General features: G+C 27.4%; 1 pseudogene; it reads left to right on the top strand.

The window, feature by feature from the left end:
- The first annotated feature begins 9,427 nt into the window (after nt 1-9,427).
- On the top strand, nt 9,428-9,997 carry LOC113000429 (nematode resistance protein-like HSPRO2; annotated as a pseudogene).
- The last annotated feature ends 5,903 nt before the right edge of the window (nt 9,998-15,900 follow it).

The following is a 15,900-nucleotide window of genomic DNA, read 5'->3' as shown; positions in this document are numbered from 1 at the left end:
ATAATTTTTTATTAATTTTATAATTAAAAAATAATAATATTTAAGGGAAAAATTACGAAACAAAAATAAAGATAACGATGATCATCATGCAACGTGAATTAACAAATATTTTTTATAAAGATATCTGGATATGTAGTTTTTATAGATTGAGTAGGCATTTAGTAGAAAAATGTTGAAAATTAAAAATATTTTTTCATAAAAATTTTATGAACATATTTTATCATAATTTTTAATATTATTTTTGGTAAAATATTTAAAATTACTAACTCTTTAATCTATATTTACAGATAGATAAATCACCAGTTTAATCTAGACGTGGGTCCCATGTTGAAAGCACCGCCGTCGGATTTCCTGAGTTGACATTTGACAACGTAAAAACTGGCGAAAAAATCTTCACATTTTTGGTCCAGTCTTATTTATGACCCCGTGTGGGGTCCAGTCTTATTATCTGACCGCCCCCCTCGCATTTTTCATTGTGATTCACGTTTCTATCGTTTCTCTTTATTTTTTCGTCAAAACTTCTCTTTCTAAGATGTTTTTATCATTTAAAAAATACTCCACTAAATACATTAAATACATACTACACCCTGTCACCAGTCACTAATTTCATCTCCTAATCATAATACTAGTACTAATTAGTATTTTCAGTTTATGTTGGTAAAGTACACTCAAAAGTAATGTATTAATAATTTTGAGATGGATTAGTTTTTAAAATAAGAAAAAAGTTATCCATTTTTAATATTAAAAAAATTATATAATCATTGGATCATAATTTATTATGTGAAATGATTTTATTATCTTTTAAAATAATTTAAATAAAAATTTATGATTATATGATAATGTAAAACTATTTTATATTATTAAAAATAAATTTTTTGTTTGACGATAATTAAATTATTAATATAGATATTAACTTTATAATGTGACATTTAAATATTTTCATTAAACTAATTATATGCTTAACACTTATCGTGTCTAGCTATTTACAAATAAAAAACGTTGTTGTGATTTTCGGATATGTTTCCAATTTGGACATTACCCTTTTACTTGCATGATGGATGACATTACAATTTTATTTTAGTAGAATAATGAATGACATTGCATTGCATGATCCTCGTGGTGTTGGATTTAGTTGAATTGCAGATGATAATATCGATAATAATAACTGGATAACGTCATGCCAGGTGGCTTTCGTACACGTGTGAAAGCTTTGCTTACCCGATTTTGCTCTTGGTTCTTAGGAGCAAATACCAAAATAATAAAAAAAAACTTACAATTTTAATTTATTTTTTAAGATATTTTTTCTTTTTAATTAAACAAACTAATGTTATCTGTTTTTTTTTTTTTGCCATCTAACGTAATATTAACTTTTTTCTTCTATTTTCTCTTACCATCCGTATTACATTACTTTTTGGGTATAAAGGAGCCGGGTGAAAAAATAATTTTTTATTTTATTTTTCCCATGTTTTTCTTTTTCAAAATAATCATCATCGAAACATTCTCGATTCTCGAATACCAAATATATCTCTTTTAATCAACGGGTTCTTACTAACTAGAGCCTTAGAATATTAATTAAGAAATTAAAAAAATGATTATAAAAATCATAGAAATATGAAAAAGTTATAAATAACATAATTTTGTTAATTTTAATAAAATATTTATTTTTTTAATTACTTAATCAATATTTTAAGTACATTATTATTCAATTCTTAATTTATTATATGTTGGTAACCGAATTTAGAAATTCAGTAACTTAAAAATTTGGTTGAAATAAAAAAAGGTTTAACTACTCATTTATTTTTTATAGCTTTTTTTAAAAATTTATCTCTAATAAGTGAATATTTTTAACCCCTGACATTTACATTTTAATTCTCAAAAGGTATTTATTGTTAAAAAATTTTTTAACTCCGTTAGTTAAAGAATTTTAACGCCAATGACCTTTTGAGAATTAAAATGTAAACTTCCGAGACTAAAAATTCTATTTATTAATTATAGGGACTAAAAGGAGTAAATTTGAAAACTATGAAGACTAAATGAGTAATTAAACCAATAAAAAAATGATAAAGAACAATCTCACTTGGATGTCAATCTTGGGGATATAGACAAGGAGAAAGTAAGTTGTCAAAGATTCATTGAAAGCCCACTTGATTGAGAAAGTCCATGAGATACTTGACCTGTGGGAAAAGACGAAAGAGTTGGACATGTGGATAAACTCGTTTTGTAAAGTCCGCATTTCTAGTGGGCTCATTTTTTTAGTCTGTCCCTACCCCCACATAGTCCATAGTATTGGCGGGTCAACCTGCATTTGACAAAAAATTAAAAAGAAATAAAAAAATTAAATTTTAAAACGTAAAATTTGATCTATTTTAAAAACTAATTATGAATTGTCTGATTAAAAAAAAATGCCCAAAATGATTACATAATTTGCATTTTAAGCTACCTAAAAAGTAGTTTCTTACATCATGTTTACATAATCTATAATTTTATACTAAATCAAAGTATTCTATCATCATTCACCAACCATAGAATCATATAGAAAGTACTTAAATTTTATATATTTTTTTTTACTTTGTTTACTCCCCTTATTTATTAGTATTATATTTTTTATATTAAAATGTAAAAAGCTCACAGGCAGCCATGGATAACACTCGTTTAATCCGCAAATTAAGTGGGCTAAGCTAGATTGTCCGCAATTTAAACATGCTCAAAATATCAAGGCATGTATATTGTGCGCGTTACTGGCTTCGATGGTGGCCCACGAACCAAACCCGTTTGTCCAGCTCTAGTCAAAGCTAAGTGGAGCGGTTATGATATAGGATCCCTAAACTTATAGAACAAGGCTTAGAAGTGGGTAAAAATGTTTTCAATGATGAATCCCTATTTATGTGGATCAACTTAGTCTTTCATAAATATTTGAATGGTAACAACTGAAAGGAAAACTTCAACTCAAATTCAAATCAATTTATCTTTTGCGGTTATTATCTTTTCGCAAGTTATAGCATTATGTTATTTTCAATACTTTCATACTTCCTTTATGGTTCTCAATTTAGACTTTTTTACTTCACCAACACCAAGTGCTTTATGGAATAACTTGGGAATCCATTGTTAGGAAGCATGTTTCTCTTTCTAATGTTAATTGTTTGAACATTATTTTGGAATCGTGTTAGAACTTTCAACCAATACAATTATTTTCTTTCATGTGACAACATTATGTTATGAAAAATGAAAGATTATTTTTTGTTAGGTGTGAATACATGTCAAGGCGAATCAAAGTCACGCCATTTTTTGTCCAATCCAATCGATTTTAATTAACTTGGTTTGGATTGGATTTTGTCTAGTTTGAGTATACAAACCGATTCAAACTTACTTGATCAGATTGGGTCATCAAATTTATTATTAAAATAAAAAATTAAAAAGTAATTTTGATAGTATACAATTCCATACATTTAACTCAATAACTAGTGTACAGCCCAATATGAAACTTGTTTCAAGTTAACAAATAAAACATGTCTTGCATTACAATCATTGTAACAATTGATCAATAACTTTAAAATAAAAAATATAACAAAATAAGGTTGGGATAAAAAGCCCAAAGTGTAAAGGATAATTACTTTTATTTTTTATTCCTTTCATTTGACCTTAGTTACACGGTTAACCCTCATTTGTTCTACTTTCAAAAGCGGTGATTTAAGAATGGTGGACACATATAAGAGATTCAAGTTGTGGAGGACAATTGGGGTTATGTTGGTTTGAGTGGCTTGATGTGTAGTGTGAAGCTAAGGAAGGGACTATTTTGCGTCAACCACAATTAAACGCTATTAACATCGACTTAGCCTTGACTTCTTTTGATACTACATGTAGTGTTGAGTTTTTTTTTTTGGCTCAGTGCGAATGCTTGTGCATGTTTTATGATTGATGTTAGTTTGTGTTGAACAAAAGTTTGATTCAATTGCTTAGATTCAAGCTCTATGGCACTAGACCCATTATTAATGCAAAGCCGATGCTATGCATATTTAGCGTCAACTTTTGTATTTTACTGTTATCTTTTCAATGACACTAAAGCACGAATTATAAAAGTCGATACTAATGCATATATAGTATCGACTTTCATGTTTTACGTTGTATTTGAATAACAATAAAACAAGAAATTTGTGTGATGTGAGTTAGGATAGATCAAATAGTTGTGATCTAATCAATGAGTTCATTTGTTTATAATTAAGTGACAACGATAACTTTTAAGTTATATTTTTTAAAGTTTTTTTTTCATCATTTTCTTTATTAATAAGCTAATCCAATTTTTTATATATATAATAAGCTAATCCACTTAATTAAATTGAGTTTTTATTAATAGGCTAAAATTTTTCTCACTTAGACCGTATTTGAATAAACTTATCCTTAAGTACGTATTTATAGAAAAAATAAATAAGGAAAATAAAATAAGTTTATTTAATAAGCTAAAGTTAGCTGATACACAAGTTCAAATCAATTCCATTTACTCGTGTATTTATTTTTTTTGGTACAAATATTTTAAAAAAGAAAACAAATTATAAACAATGTGACAATTTTGTAATTAAAAAATAAAAAAAAAAGAATGAAAACATATATAAATGAGTGTTTACTTTAATTTTTATATATTTTTTAACATTATATTGTTATGAAGTTCATCGTAGTTACTGATCTTTGTTAAACATCATAAGCGCATACAAGGTTTGTATGTTCGTTTCAATTATTTTAGATTTAAAGATCAATTAAAATTTGAATCTTATACTATTTGATTAAGGTACACAAATCGTTATCCTTGTATTAATTATTGTTGATTTTGTAATTTAATTTATACAACAGTTAATTTTATTTTACTTTTCTTTTTTACAAGTACTTATGAAATTTTTATCTAAACAAGGTGTTAATATTAAATTGACTTGTCTTTAAATTTAACGTGCAATAATCAATTCAAGTAAGGCAAGTTGATAGAATCCTAGAATGAAGATATGGCATAACCATATATATAACTATTAACTCCAAAAATACGTCATGTGAATTTAACTACACAGATAAATATTCGATATGTATATTTTAGAACAAAAAGATTTGATGCCTTGGATATTTGTAAACCATAGAATAAATGAATGTTATTGTTGTTGGACAAATTATATGCCCACATTTTCTTAAGGCACCATGCATTCTTCTTGGATAGGATACGATTTGTGAGGGGCAATGACCTATCTCGTCTCACCTTCCCCACAAAACACCGAAAAGGAATGGCATTAAAATTTGCTAGGTTCTACCTAATCATGGAATATTTTCCTTCCATTCATTAGTAAATTAAAGAAACAATAATCTTTATCTCCTTTAATATCAACTTCAATTTAATTGCAATGTATCAACATCACAATTTATAGTCGCATTTAAAGTAATTAGCATAAGACTCAATTTTTGTAAAAATGTAATATTTTATGCATGATTGATCGACTAAATTTTAACTTTCCGGGCATGTCAATTAATCCTAATTATATTGACATTATTATTACTACGCTAATTGTATGTTCGGATCATGTATTTTTTTCAACAAGCATTAATATAATTGAATTAAAGAAATAATTACATTTATCTCTCTTAGGTTTTCTTTGATAAAAACTAATTTAAAAGTTATTTGAAAGTTGAAAAATTAACAGATAATTGAAAGTTGAAAAATTATCTTATTAAATTATAAGTATTTGGTAAAATTATTTTTTAAAATATCTGAAAAAATATAAAATTACACAAAGGATAAAAATAATAAAAATTTACCTTAAATAGAAAAGATTAAAAAGAAAATCTAAAAAATATTCAAGAACAAAAAGAGAATAAATATAAAAAACTAGAATATAGAAATTGATGTTTTAAAAAATGTTATTTCAAGTAGTATCTTAAAAAATCTTATATGCTACTAAAAAAGTTCATATAACAAACAATCAAATAAATTTTTCAATTAGTAAAAAAGGTTAAAAATTAACTAAAATGTGAAAAACACTCATAATGTTTGGATGGAAGTGAAAAGGGAGAAGGGATGAAATGAATGTAAGCAAAATCTCCCTTGGTTTAATTTTTATTCCCCTCCAATATTAGAAGATTTAAAGGGAAAGAGAAAGAGATATAAATTTCAATTATAATGATTAAAATATTCTTAATTATATTTTTGAAATAAATTTATTAGATATCCTTCCTTAAAATTCCATCATTTAAAGTTTATAATATTTTTATTTACATATGAGAATCTTAATTATTTAAAATATTTTTTATTAAAGGAAAAAATTTATGTTTTTTTAAATTTTATAAAGGTGTTTTCTTTCTTCTACTTAATATTGTAAATAAGGCTGAAAATCACAAATAATATCTTCCTAAAACATGTATGAGTGCTATCGTAAAGTACTATCTATAATATTTCACGCAAGTCACCAAGCAAATACAGTGGCAGCCTAAGCCTAAAGCAAGTAAAACCCTTGCTTTAGGCCCCAGAAAAATAATTACTTAAATTAATAATGTATACAATTTTTGTAATGGCCATAATTATTCGTTAATTTTAATCAATAAACATATCTATGAAGTGGCTACATCAAAGGTCTCTTTCTTTAAATATATCAATTATTATCAATAAAATTAACCCAGTTAACCAAAATCTCTTTATCTAAATATATTAACTATTACCAAAATAGTCCAAAAGTTACTCTCAAAATCTATTAATTCTCACCAAAATTAGCCCAAAAGTCCCTCTATTTATTGCATCCCTAAAAGCTAGAAAGATAAAGTTTCAGTAAAAAATTTAATTATTTAATTAAAATATTTTTATTATTTTTCTGCCAAAAAATATTATTATTAATTTTAAAAAAGCCCCACTTTAAGATTCTCTTTAGGCCTAAAAATAGTTTGATCCGCATTGAACATACAACAGGAACTTCTCATATAAAATGAGGCAAGAAAACTAACAAGTAAAAAACACACACCCAGAAACAAAGAAATTTGAGATAAGAGAAGAGATTTTTCGGGTGCATAAAACAGTTAGAAGGAAGCTCTATATATAGAGTGGTGGGTAACATGTCAACGTTGAAAATAAAGAAAAAAAAAATTAACATTTAAAATCATAATATAATATAATTAATACGATAATTAAAACATGTTTAATGATAAAATGGTAAAGTAATTAAAACAAAAACATAAATCACGAAAATCCCATAAATCCGGCACATTAAAAACTTTTCTAGTGAGCTCTTAATTTGAATTTTAAATTCTAAATAATCTCAAAAAGAATTTAAATATATTACAATATAAAAAGATTGCAAGGTAAATTATCACACGCACAGGATAAGAGCAATTTACACTATGAGACCCACAAAGACCAAATTCGTATATGCAAGACTTTCACATCTTACTAACTGCTATAAAAGCCTTAAACACAAGATGATATATAAATACATAAAACAAAGTTATTTTAGGCAATATGAGACTTTGGCTTTTTTGTAATATTCTTAAAAAATACAACACTTATCCACTCAGATATTTAATTATTTTCATTCTTTTATAATTTTTTTCTTTCCCTCTTAAACGGAGTACTTGTGATTGCTAAGGACTTAGTTCAACTGGGAATTCCGAGAATGAGTTTTCAGTGCAACAATGGAATCTTGTCCATTGCCAAATAATGTTGGGTTAGGGGATAGGGCTGACCTTTGGTTGCTCGAAAGTGATATTTTCTATGTTGACTTTTCTTTAACAGCATCTATGATTCTATGTTGACTTCTTGCCAGATTGGTGAAAAGTAGAAAAGGAGCTGATACAATTCTCAGCGTACGACGCCTTTATATAATTCAAATTCTATAACGCATGGATTGTGTTCGATAAGTCACGGTAATATATAAATTGTTGAATAAAATACGTAAGTTATTATAAATTTTTTAATATGATTTTTAATTTTTATGAATAAAAAATAATATATATATTTTTTACCTTGTTTCTTGTTCTAGGTATTCTCACTACTACAAAAAAATGATTTTACATTGGTTTTAAGACACTTTTAACGATGATTTTGAACTCTTTTAGAAAGTTAAAATTTTTTATGATGATTTTTGGAAAATTTTCTTAAAAAATTGTACATTTTAAGACGATTATTTTCTAAGATGGAAGAACCGTCTTAATATATAATTATTTTTTTTAAAAATAAAATAAAGTTAAGATTCTAAGACAATTTTCTAAGAGATTGTCTTATAATGTAGACTGAAGAATCGTCTTAGAATATATTTTTTTAAAAAGGATTCTAAGACGGTTCTATGAGAAAACTGTCTTAGAATATAGACATTCTAAGACGGTCTTTGGAAAAATCGTCTTAAAATGTATTTTCATAAAATATTAAAAAAATTGAACGGGAAACAAATTTACGCCAAATTCCATCCATCATTAGCTTTCAGTATCATCAATATAAAACACTGAAGAGTTGCAGGGTCATCCTTAATATCACATGCTTCAAAAACACATAGTTGAAGGTAGACAACACAAAGAAGTACAATAAACTCATTGAACTTCATTCTCATATCCTCCTTAATATCACATGCTTCAAAAAGATCATTTATTCCCTCCTCGGAAAAAGAAATTTCCAACTTATTGAAACACTTTTTCAACTCCTCTTGATCTATTGCCCCATTAGAATCCCCATCTATAAGAAAAGTCATAAACACATAGTTGTTAGCCATTATACTAAACAAAAATGTCAATAAGTCAATTTGAGTGGGCATGCAATGGTGACAAAAACATTGCGATAGAAATTTTTGCTGCACAGCTAAAGCCAATGAATGTGCTCAGTAGATAACAAATAGTTCCAACCACAATAAAAATCAAACTAAGTCAATAACCCTGCACCCTTTGGATTCATTTATATAATATTTTTGGCTTATAAAACAAATTATTTTTAATTCTTACAAATGAAAAATAATAATAAGTTAGATTGATTACAACAAAAATATTATTATAAATGTAACTATAAGGTATTCATTTACTCCCACAATAAAAATCAAACTAAGTCAATAACTAGTTTACACTAACAAATTGTAGATTCATTTTGGGTCCTAATTAATCTAACGATTTATTAGGTCATTGTTGAATCAAGTTATTAGTGTATAATGTAAACTTTATTAACTCACTAAGCGTATTCCACTGCATGCTGCAATCACAACTAGATCTAGCTGAAAGAGAAAATTAAAAAAGAAAAAAGAAAAACCTTAAGAGTATGTTTGGATGAGGTAATTCTAAAATTCTAAGAATTTTAAATGCTTCAATTGAAATTCCTTCATTTTTAAAATTGTGTTTGGATAAAGAAATTAAATTTTTTTCATTTTCAAAATTTTGTGTTTGATACAAATCCAAGGACGTAGCACAGAGGATCCTTCTCTGAGTTGAATGCCAAATGAAAAAGTGTTCCTACACGCTAGGTTTGGGCGAGCCAAACCAAGTAGGAAATCGAGCCTGCTCTACGACCTCGTGTGCTAGTTGAACGAGATCCACGCGCTGAAGACGACCCCGTACGATGAACGCGTGGAGAATCACGAGAACCATGTGTTGCACGCAACGCACTAGATTGTTGAGTCATGGATCCACGCATCGCGAAAGGTTCTAGAGAGGATCGCAGATGCAGTCCTCTCCAGAACCTTCGAGAAGGTGGCGGAGGATTGCTACTACGTCGTGGAAAGGATCTAGAAGCTTCTCGCGGGGGCTGAAGAATCAACTCTCGGTGAAATCTTCCAACGGTGAAACGACTTCGTTCTGCTTCAAGTCAAAGGAGTTGATTGAACTGACGAAGATGTGCAGAGATCTGAGGCACAAGGTGCTGGAGATATTGGAGGTGGAGGTGGATCCGAAGAGAGGACCAAGGATTCAAGAGGCAGCAATGAAGCTCTACATTTCAAAAAGTGCGTTCGAGAAGGTTCACTTGTTACAGACAATGCATTTTAGAATTTTCTCTCTAGACAAAATTTAGAATTCCAAAATTTTAGTTAATTAAGAATTATCTATTAAAATACTGAAATTTCAAATTTTAGTGAACAGGACATCCAAATAAAAAATTTTAGGCTTAGAAATTTTTAATCCTCTAAAAAATTATTTTCCCTATTTAAATACTCCATTCAAACAGACTCTAAAGATATTACCTATAATTTCAAGTTTAGCCAACAAGGTAGAACGGTCTAACCCAACATGCCGGTGTATTAACATTGCTCATCAGATGGGCAAAGAAAAAACATGCACACATTTCCTTCTTTTTTTTTCCTATAGAAACTATGTATCTTGAGACAATATTTATTTTTTGAGTTGGATAAAATAACTATTGAACACAAAACACTTATTCTTTTGAGTATTTAACATAATTAAATACACATTACTCAAAGGGAAGATCATTGAGCATAACATTAGTTGAGTCAAATAATATCAATATAAACATAAAAATTGTCTTTTTTAGTATTTAACATAATTTTATATTCAAAACTCAAACTTAGCATCACTAGTCAATTTAGAATAATTGTGTTAGTAAATCTACACTATCAATTGTTTTTTATTTTGTTTTCTTTTTTTCGGTACTATGTATTTCTACATATTATTATGGTTTAAACTTTAAAAAAAAGTGATTCTAAAAAAATTATTTAAAAAAAATATTTTTTTTTGAAGTTGATGGAATTTGATTCTTAAAAAAATAATTTTTTTTAAATCATTTTATAAAAATACATTAAATTTTTTAAAAAAATTATTAGAAAATGTGTTTTTTTTTTAAATACGCTTAAACAAATGGTCCTATATTTTTATAAAACCAAATCAATGCGTTTATTACAATCGAACTATAAAACATAGTTAAAAAAAAATATATATTTTACAATATTGATTTAAAGTTAATTTATCTTTTAAATAAGTAAAGAAGTATTTATTTTATTTATTTATTTTAAGTTTATCACTTTGTTTAAAAATTAAAAGTCGTCACTTCACCTAATATTGGAATATATCCTCTTAAATAATCTTTAATTAATAACAACTCCTTCAATAAATAAATTTAAACGGTGAATATTGAGATTTTTTTTAACAAAAACATACCTCATATTATAGCATTCAAAATGAAAGGTTCAATACAACTTGACATAAAATCAAAAACATCCGGACGAGTAAATAACCTAGGTACTCATAGACAACTTGGTTTGTTGGTCGATCTGCGGGCAAACTTCACAACAAAGTTTTGGAACAGACTACGCTTGTAAATACAATGTTTTGCAAATATTTTGTTTGCAATTTAATATTTTAAAGATAAAATATCCTTTTCTTAATCAGTTTTCCTAAAATATTATTTTCAACTACTAAATATTTTTCCATCTGTTAACTCTATTATGTTGGGATTGTATTTTGAAAGAATATTTTATTTTCTACACGTTGGAAGCTAATTGCGGCAGTTTTATATTCAGTTTTTTTTATAGGTTGCCTAACGTTCACAAACAAAATGAAAGTAATTAGCTTCTAACGTATACTTGACTGCACGTTGACTGGGTTTGTGCCTATATATATTTATCCTCCTTTATCCATGGGGCACACACGTAAAAGGCATTTTGTTGGGCACTACACAAACTTCCTGTTGTTATAAAATATTTCTTGAGAGAAAGAATCTCGAAAGGTTGAGGATCGAACGTGGAACATTTTCTCTTTAAGAATAATACATGCGCGCTTCAATTAAGTTATTTTAAAAAACTTCTCTTGCATTTTATTTTTCTTTGTAGTTTCTGTATGTTTAATTTTGCATTGTTAATTCATGTTGTGTCAAACTAGTAAGTTGTATTGCTATTGAGGTTGACTTATTTAGTTTGAGGTCTGCTTGTTTTTTCTCTTTTATTTCTTGCAGCTCTGTGTGCATGACATCTCGTGCAGTGATGCACTCCACAAGAGACTTGCAATCAAGCTCGAATATAATGTTTTGCATGTCGATGCATAGACAGCGACCAGTTTATGGAAGTAAGGAATATCATTGCTTTCCCTTCTTGAGGTGTTGGTGATCCATAGAACCACTTTGTTGTAACAATGATGAAACTACGTACCTTGGTGATTTCAAATGCAGCTACCACTCCAAAGACTCCAGTGTCATTAATATTGTAGCATCGATGTTGCATTTCAAGTGGCCCTCCATAGTTGGTCTCCAGCTAATGTCTGAGTGAGGAATCTAGGTACGATGATGTCTGGCTTTCTGTTGTTGAGCTTTCTTCCAATCCAACAATTTTGCTTGGTCATGTAAAAGGATAATTTGTCTGGTTTTAGAATGCCCTCCCAGAGTTCCTCGTTTCGACGCTTCCAAAGACACCCTAACACAGTTACAAAGCTTTCACACTATTCCAAATTCAAAATGGTTAACTTACGAAAATCAAACACCTTGAGATCATCAGCATCTTCCAAATTAAGAATGTTGGATCAAAGACCAAATTCCTGATTGCATGCCAGTGTGAATTGAGATAGGAAATGATAGAGTAATAGAAAATGATTTAAATTTATAGATTATATATGTTGTGAGATGATTATATTATGTGGTAATAAGGTAATTTTTTTATTATGAATATTTATGTAAATTTTATGTTTTGGTCCCTATACATGAGCAATTTTCACATTTTAGTCCCTACACTTAAAAATCATTTATTTTAATCTTTGTAAAAGCAAAATTGTTTTTATACTTTAGTTCCTATCAACACTTTGCCCCTTTGGGCTTCCTTCTTTTCTTTTTCCTTATCAACACCTCCATCTTCCTTTTATTATGCAACTTCTATTTCTTTTAAATGTTCTTACGTCCGCTAATTATCATTGACCCTGTATCGGAGAATCTTGAGATTGCAAAGTTGTGACACACTTCTTAGACCAGACAAGGTAGTTTTTGAGTAGCAATTTGTGTTTAGTACTCCTTACAATGGGGGAGACTTGTTGCATCATTTTAACCTCGCTACATAAAAGGCTTGGAGACATGAAATTTGTCATTTAATTCACTTTCTAGATCACATAATGCTTTTGCAGACTCTACCACGTTCAATGCATTTTCGTTTTTTAATTTTTTGCAGTTTAACAACTATTAAATTTTTTTAGGTGATGTTTTGAATTTGTGTTCGTGTTTGAGAACCAAGAGCTATTTACATGGCACAACTACAACAAGATCACAAAAGGCTACTCCCTAGAGACGATGTCATTCTGCGCATGGGGCTTCACCTAGGCCAATAGCAAAAGGTGGACAATCTCAAGGATTTCCTTGGAGATGGACACGTAGCGACAACAATGTGTTGGCGATGAAGATACTCGTTGTGATGGTGGTGGCGACATTAGGAGGTGAGGCATAACGACCCATCGAACCACTCGCTTCTTCAACCTTAACAATATTGCATTTTCCCTTCTTTCAACCCTAAACCTAGCTCTAATGGTTTGTAAGTGAGTAGTTTCCTACAAATGACAAAATGAATTTCTTTTTATCTTTTTAATTTCAAGTTTTTTTTATCAAATATTATTTAGAGAAGGGATAAAACTAATGTATTTTTCATCACCATGACATAGGTGTGAAATACCCACGAGTTTTAGTGATGACTAATAAAGAACCTAAATTATTACTTTTAGTGAGATTTTTTTTTTCAATCACAATTTTTTTTCATCCACAATGCTTGAACTTAAGATTTTATTGAGAGTCCACAATCACTCAGATCGATTTGTTAATAGTTTCTCATGTAATTTAATTAAACATTGATAGATATTTGTATAATTTACTCTAAAATTAACTAATAATTTGAAATGAAAAATACTAACAACATAATCTTTGTTATATTTTTTTAACACATTCTATTTAATTGGTTGAAAATTATAAAATTTTTAATGACTATCTCATAATTTTATAATTTCTAATAAAGTTAACTAATAATAAAATACTATGGGTTAGGAATATTTTATTAGAGTGATGAATTGCTAAGTATGCTAATGTGCGATTTACACACAAAGTAAGACGCCTCAGTCCTCACGCTTCTCCAAGAAAATCTGTGTGCAACGTGACATTGGTTCGACGCCACCAAACATGCTCTCCTAATTGCTTTCTTTCACTTCCAAATAACAACACGTCCAACCCTAGGCCACCACCCATCCATTTCTACATCTCTCCCAAAGCATTTCAGCTTCTATTGTTCTACCCCTAAAATCTTAATTAAAAAATTGAAATATAATTAATTATGAATTCAATTGAAATATGTGTGAGAGTATAATTTTTCCCATTATAATTCAGTTATAAACTATTATGTAATTAATAATGATTAATTTTTAATAATTATTTTCAAAATTCATTTTAAAATTACATATAATAAATTAATGGTATAATTTTTTAGATTAATGATAATTGAAAATTAAAATAAATTTATATACACGATTTTAATATGCTTAAAATAAGGAGAGAACAAATTATTCTAGGAGTAATTATTTATAAAATGACTCTCCTTTTAATAACACTTTATAAATATTAAATTTCATTAATTCAATTATTAAACTTTAAAATTTTATTGAATGGATTAAGTTTACAAGTTTTATAAAATTTTAAAACATATTTATACTTCATCAAATAAAATTAATTTAATGTGTAACATATTTTATAAATGTATTAAATATTGACTGTAAAAATATACAATTACAAATTTTGATTTGTTTAAAATCTGATGGGTATGACGGTTAACTTAACATCAAAGTATTCAATAATTGGATTAATAATATTTAATATATACAAATTATTCAAAAACTAAATACTCTTCGATAACTTGATATTTTCTCATAAAAAAACAATTAACCGTGTAATTTAAAGACATTGTTTTTAATGTATCTATAAATATATGATACAAAAGTGTTAAATATCTAACAATTAAAAAAATTATAAGAATTAAATAAAAATAATTAAAATAAGAATATAAAAATTTAATTAAATTTAATATTTTACTTTTGTGATTTTATCATGTATTTATGAATTTTAATTTAAAATATAAAATTGAAATACTTTTATTTTCATCCAAAATATAAAAATTTTATAAAAAAAATAGATAAAAATAATCTTCTTAAGTCATTTTAATTAATAAAATTATAAAATAGTATACTTTTTACAATATTTTTTTAAAAAAATTCTTAGCTCACGTTTTCTTTCTGTTGTAATCGGTATCCATATCCGTATTATATGTTGTTTTAGAAATATTAAAAAAATAATAAAAATAAAGAACGCGGGCAAGGGAGAGAATCCCACACGTCAAATTAATTCAACGGCGCACGATTCAAGTGAGTATTACTACTATTATTTTAGATAAGGTTTTATTTTCATTTTAAAAGAGAATATAACATTTTATTTGATTCTAAAACTAAAAAGATTTTATTTGATTATTACAACCTTTTACACGCAAGATTTTTTTTTTCTTTTCTGAAGGGCATGGTAAACCATTACTCAAAAGGTCCGTTTGAAAGGAATGAAAATAGAATAAAAGAAAATTGAGAGGAATGAAATACAAACAATTTTTTTTAAAAAAAAATCTTTCACTTTTTTTCTCCAATTTAAATCTCAATTTTTTTCCCTCTCACATTTTCTTTACTCTCTGCCAAACATATGGGAAAAGATTAATAACCACGAGGGAAGTAAATACAAGCAACATCCCCCAACAAGGGCAACGATTAAAAAAGCATGAACATAATTAAAAATTATAATTTTTGTTATGCTATTATTAATTTAAAATGTCACTTTTTAACTAATCGTAGTTCATATTAAAATTAATTACAAATCTTGAATTTATTAAAAAAATCTAAAAATTATAAAACTATTTCTAAACTTATTTATTACTATCAAATTTAATACTTTTTCAACAACAGTGGGATACA

This window comes from Glycine max, chromosome 19 (genome assembly GCF_000004515.6).
Source record: "Glycine max cultivar Williams 82 chromosome 19, Glycine_max_v4.0, whole genome shotgun sequence".
NCBI classification, from domain to species: Eukaryota; Viridiplantae; Streptophyta; class Magnoliopsida; order Fabales; family Fabaceae; genus Glycine; species Glycine max.
The sequence above is the reverse complement of the archived record's forward strand: the minus strand, read 5'-3'. Positions and strand labels throughout refer to the sequence as shown.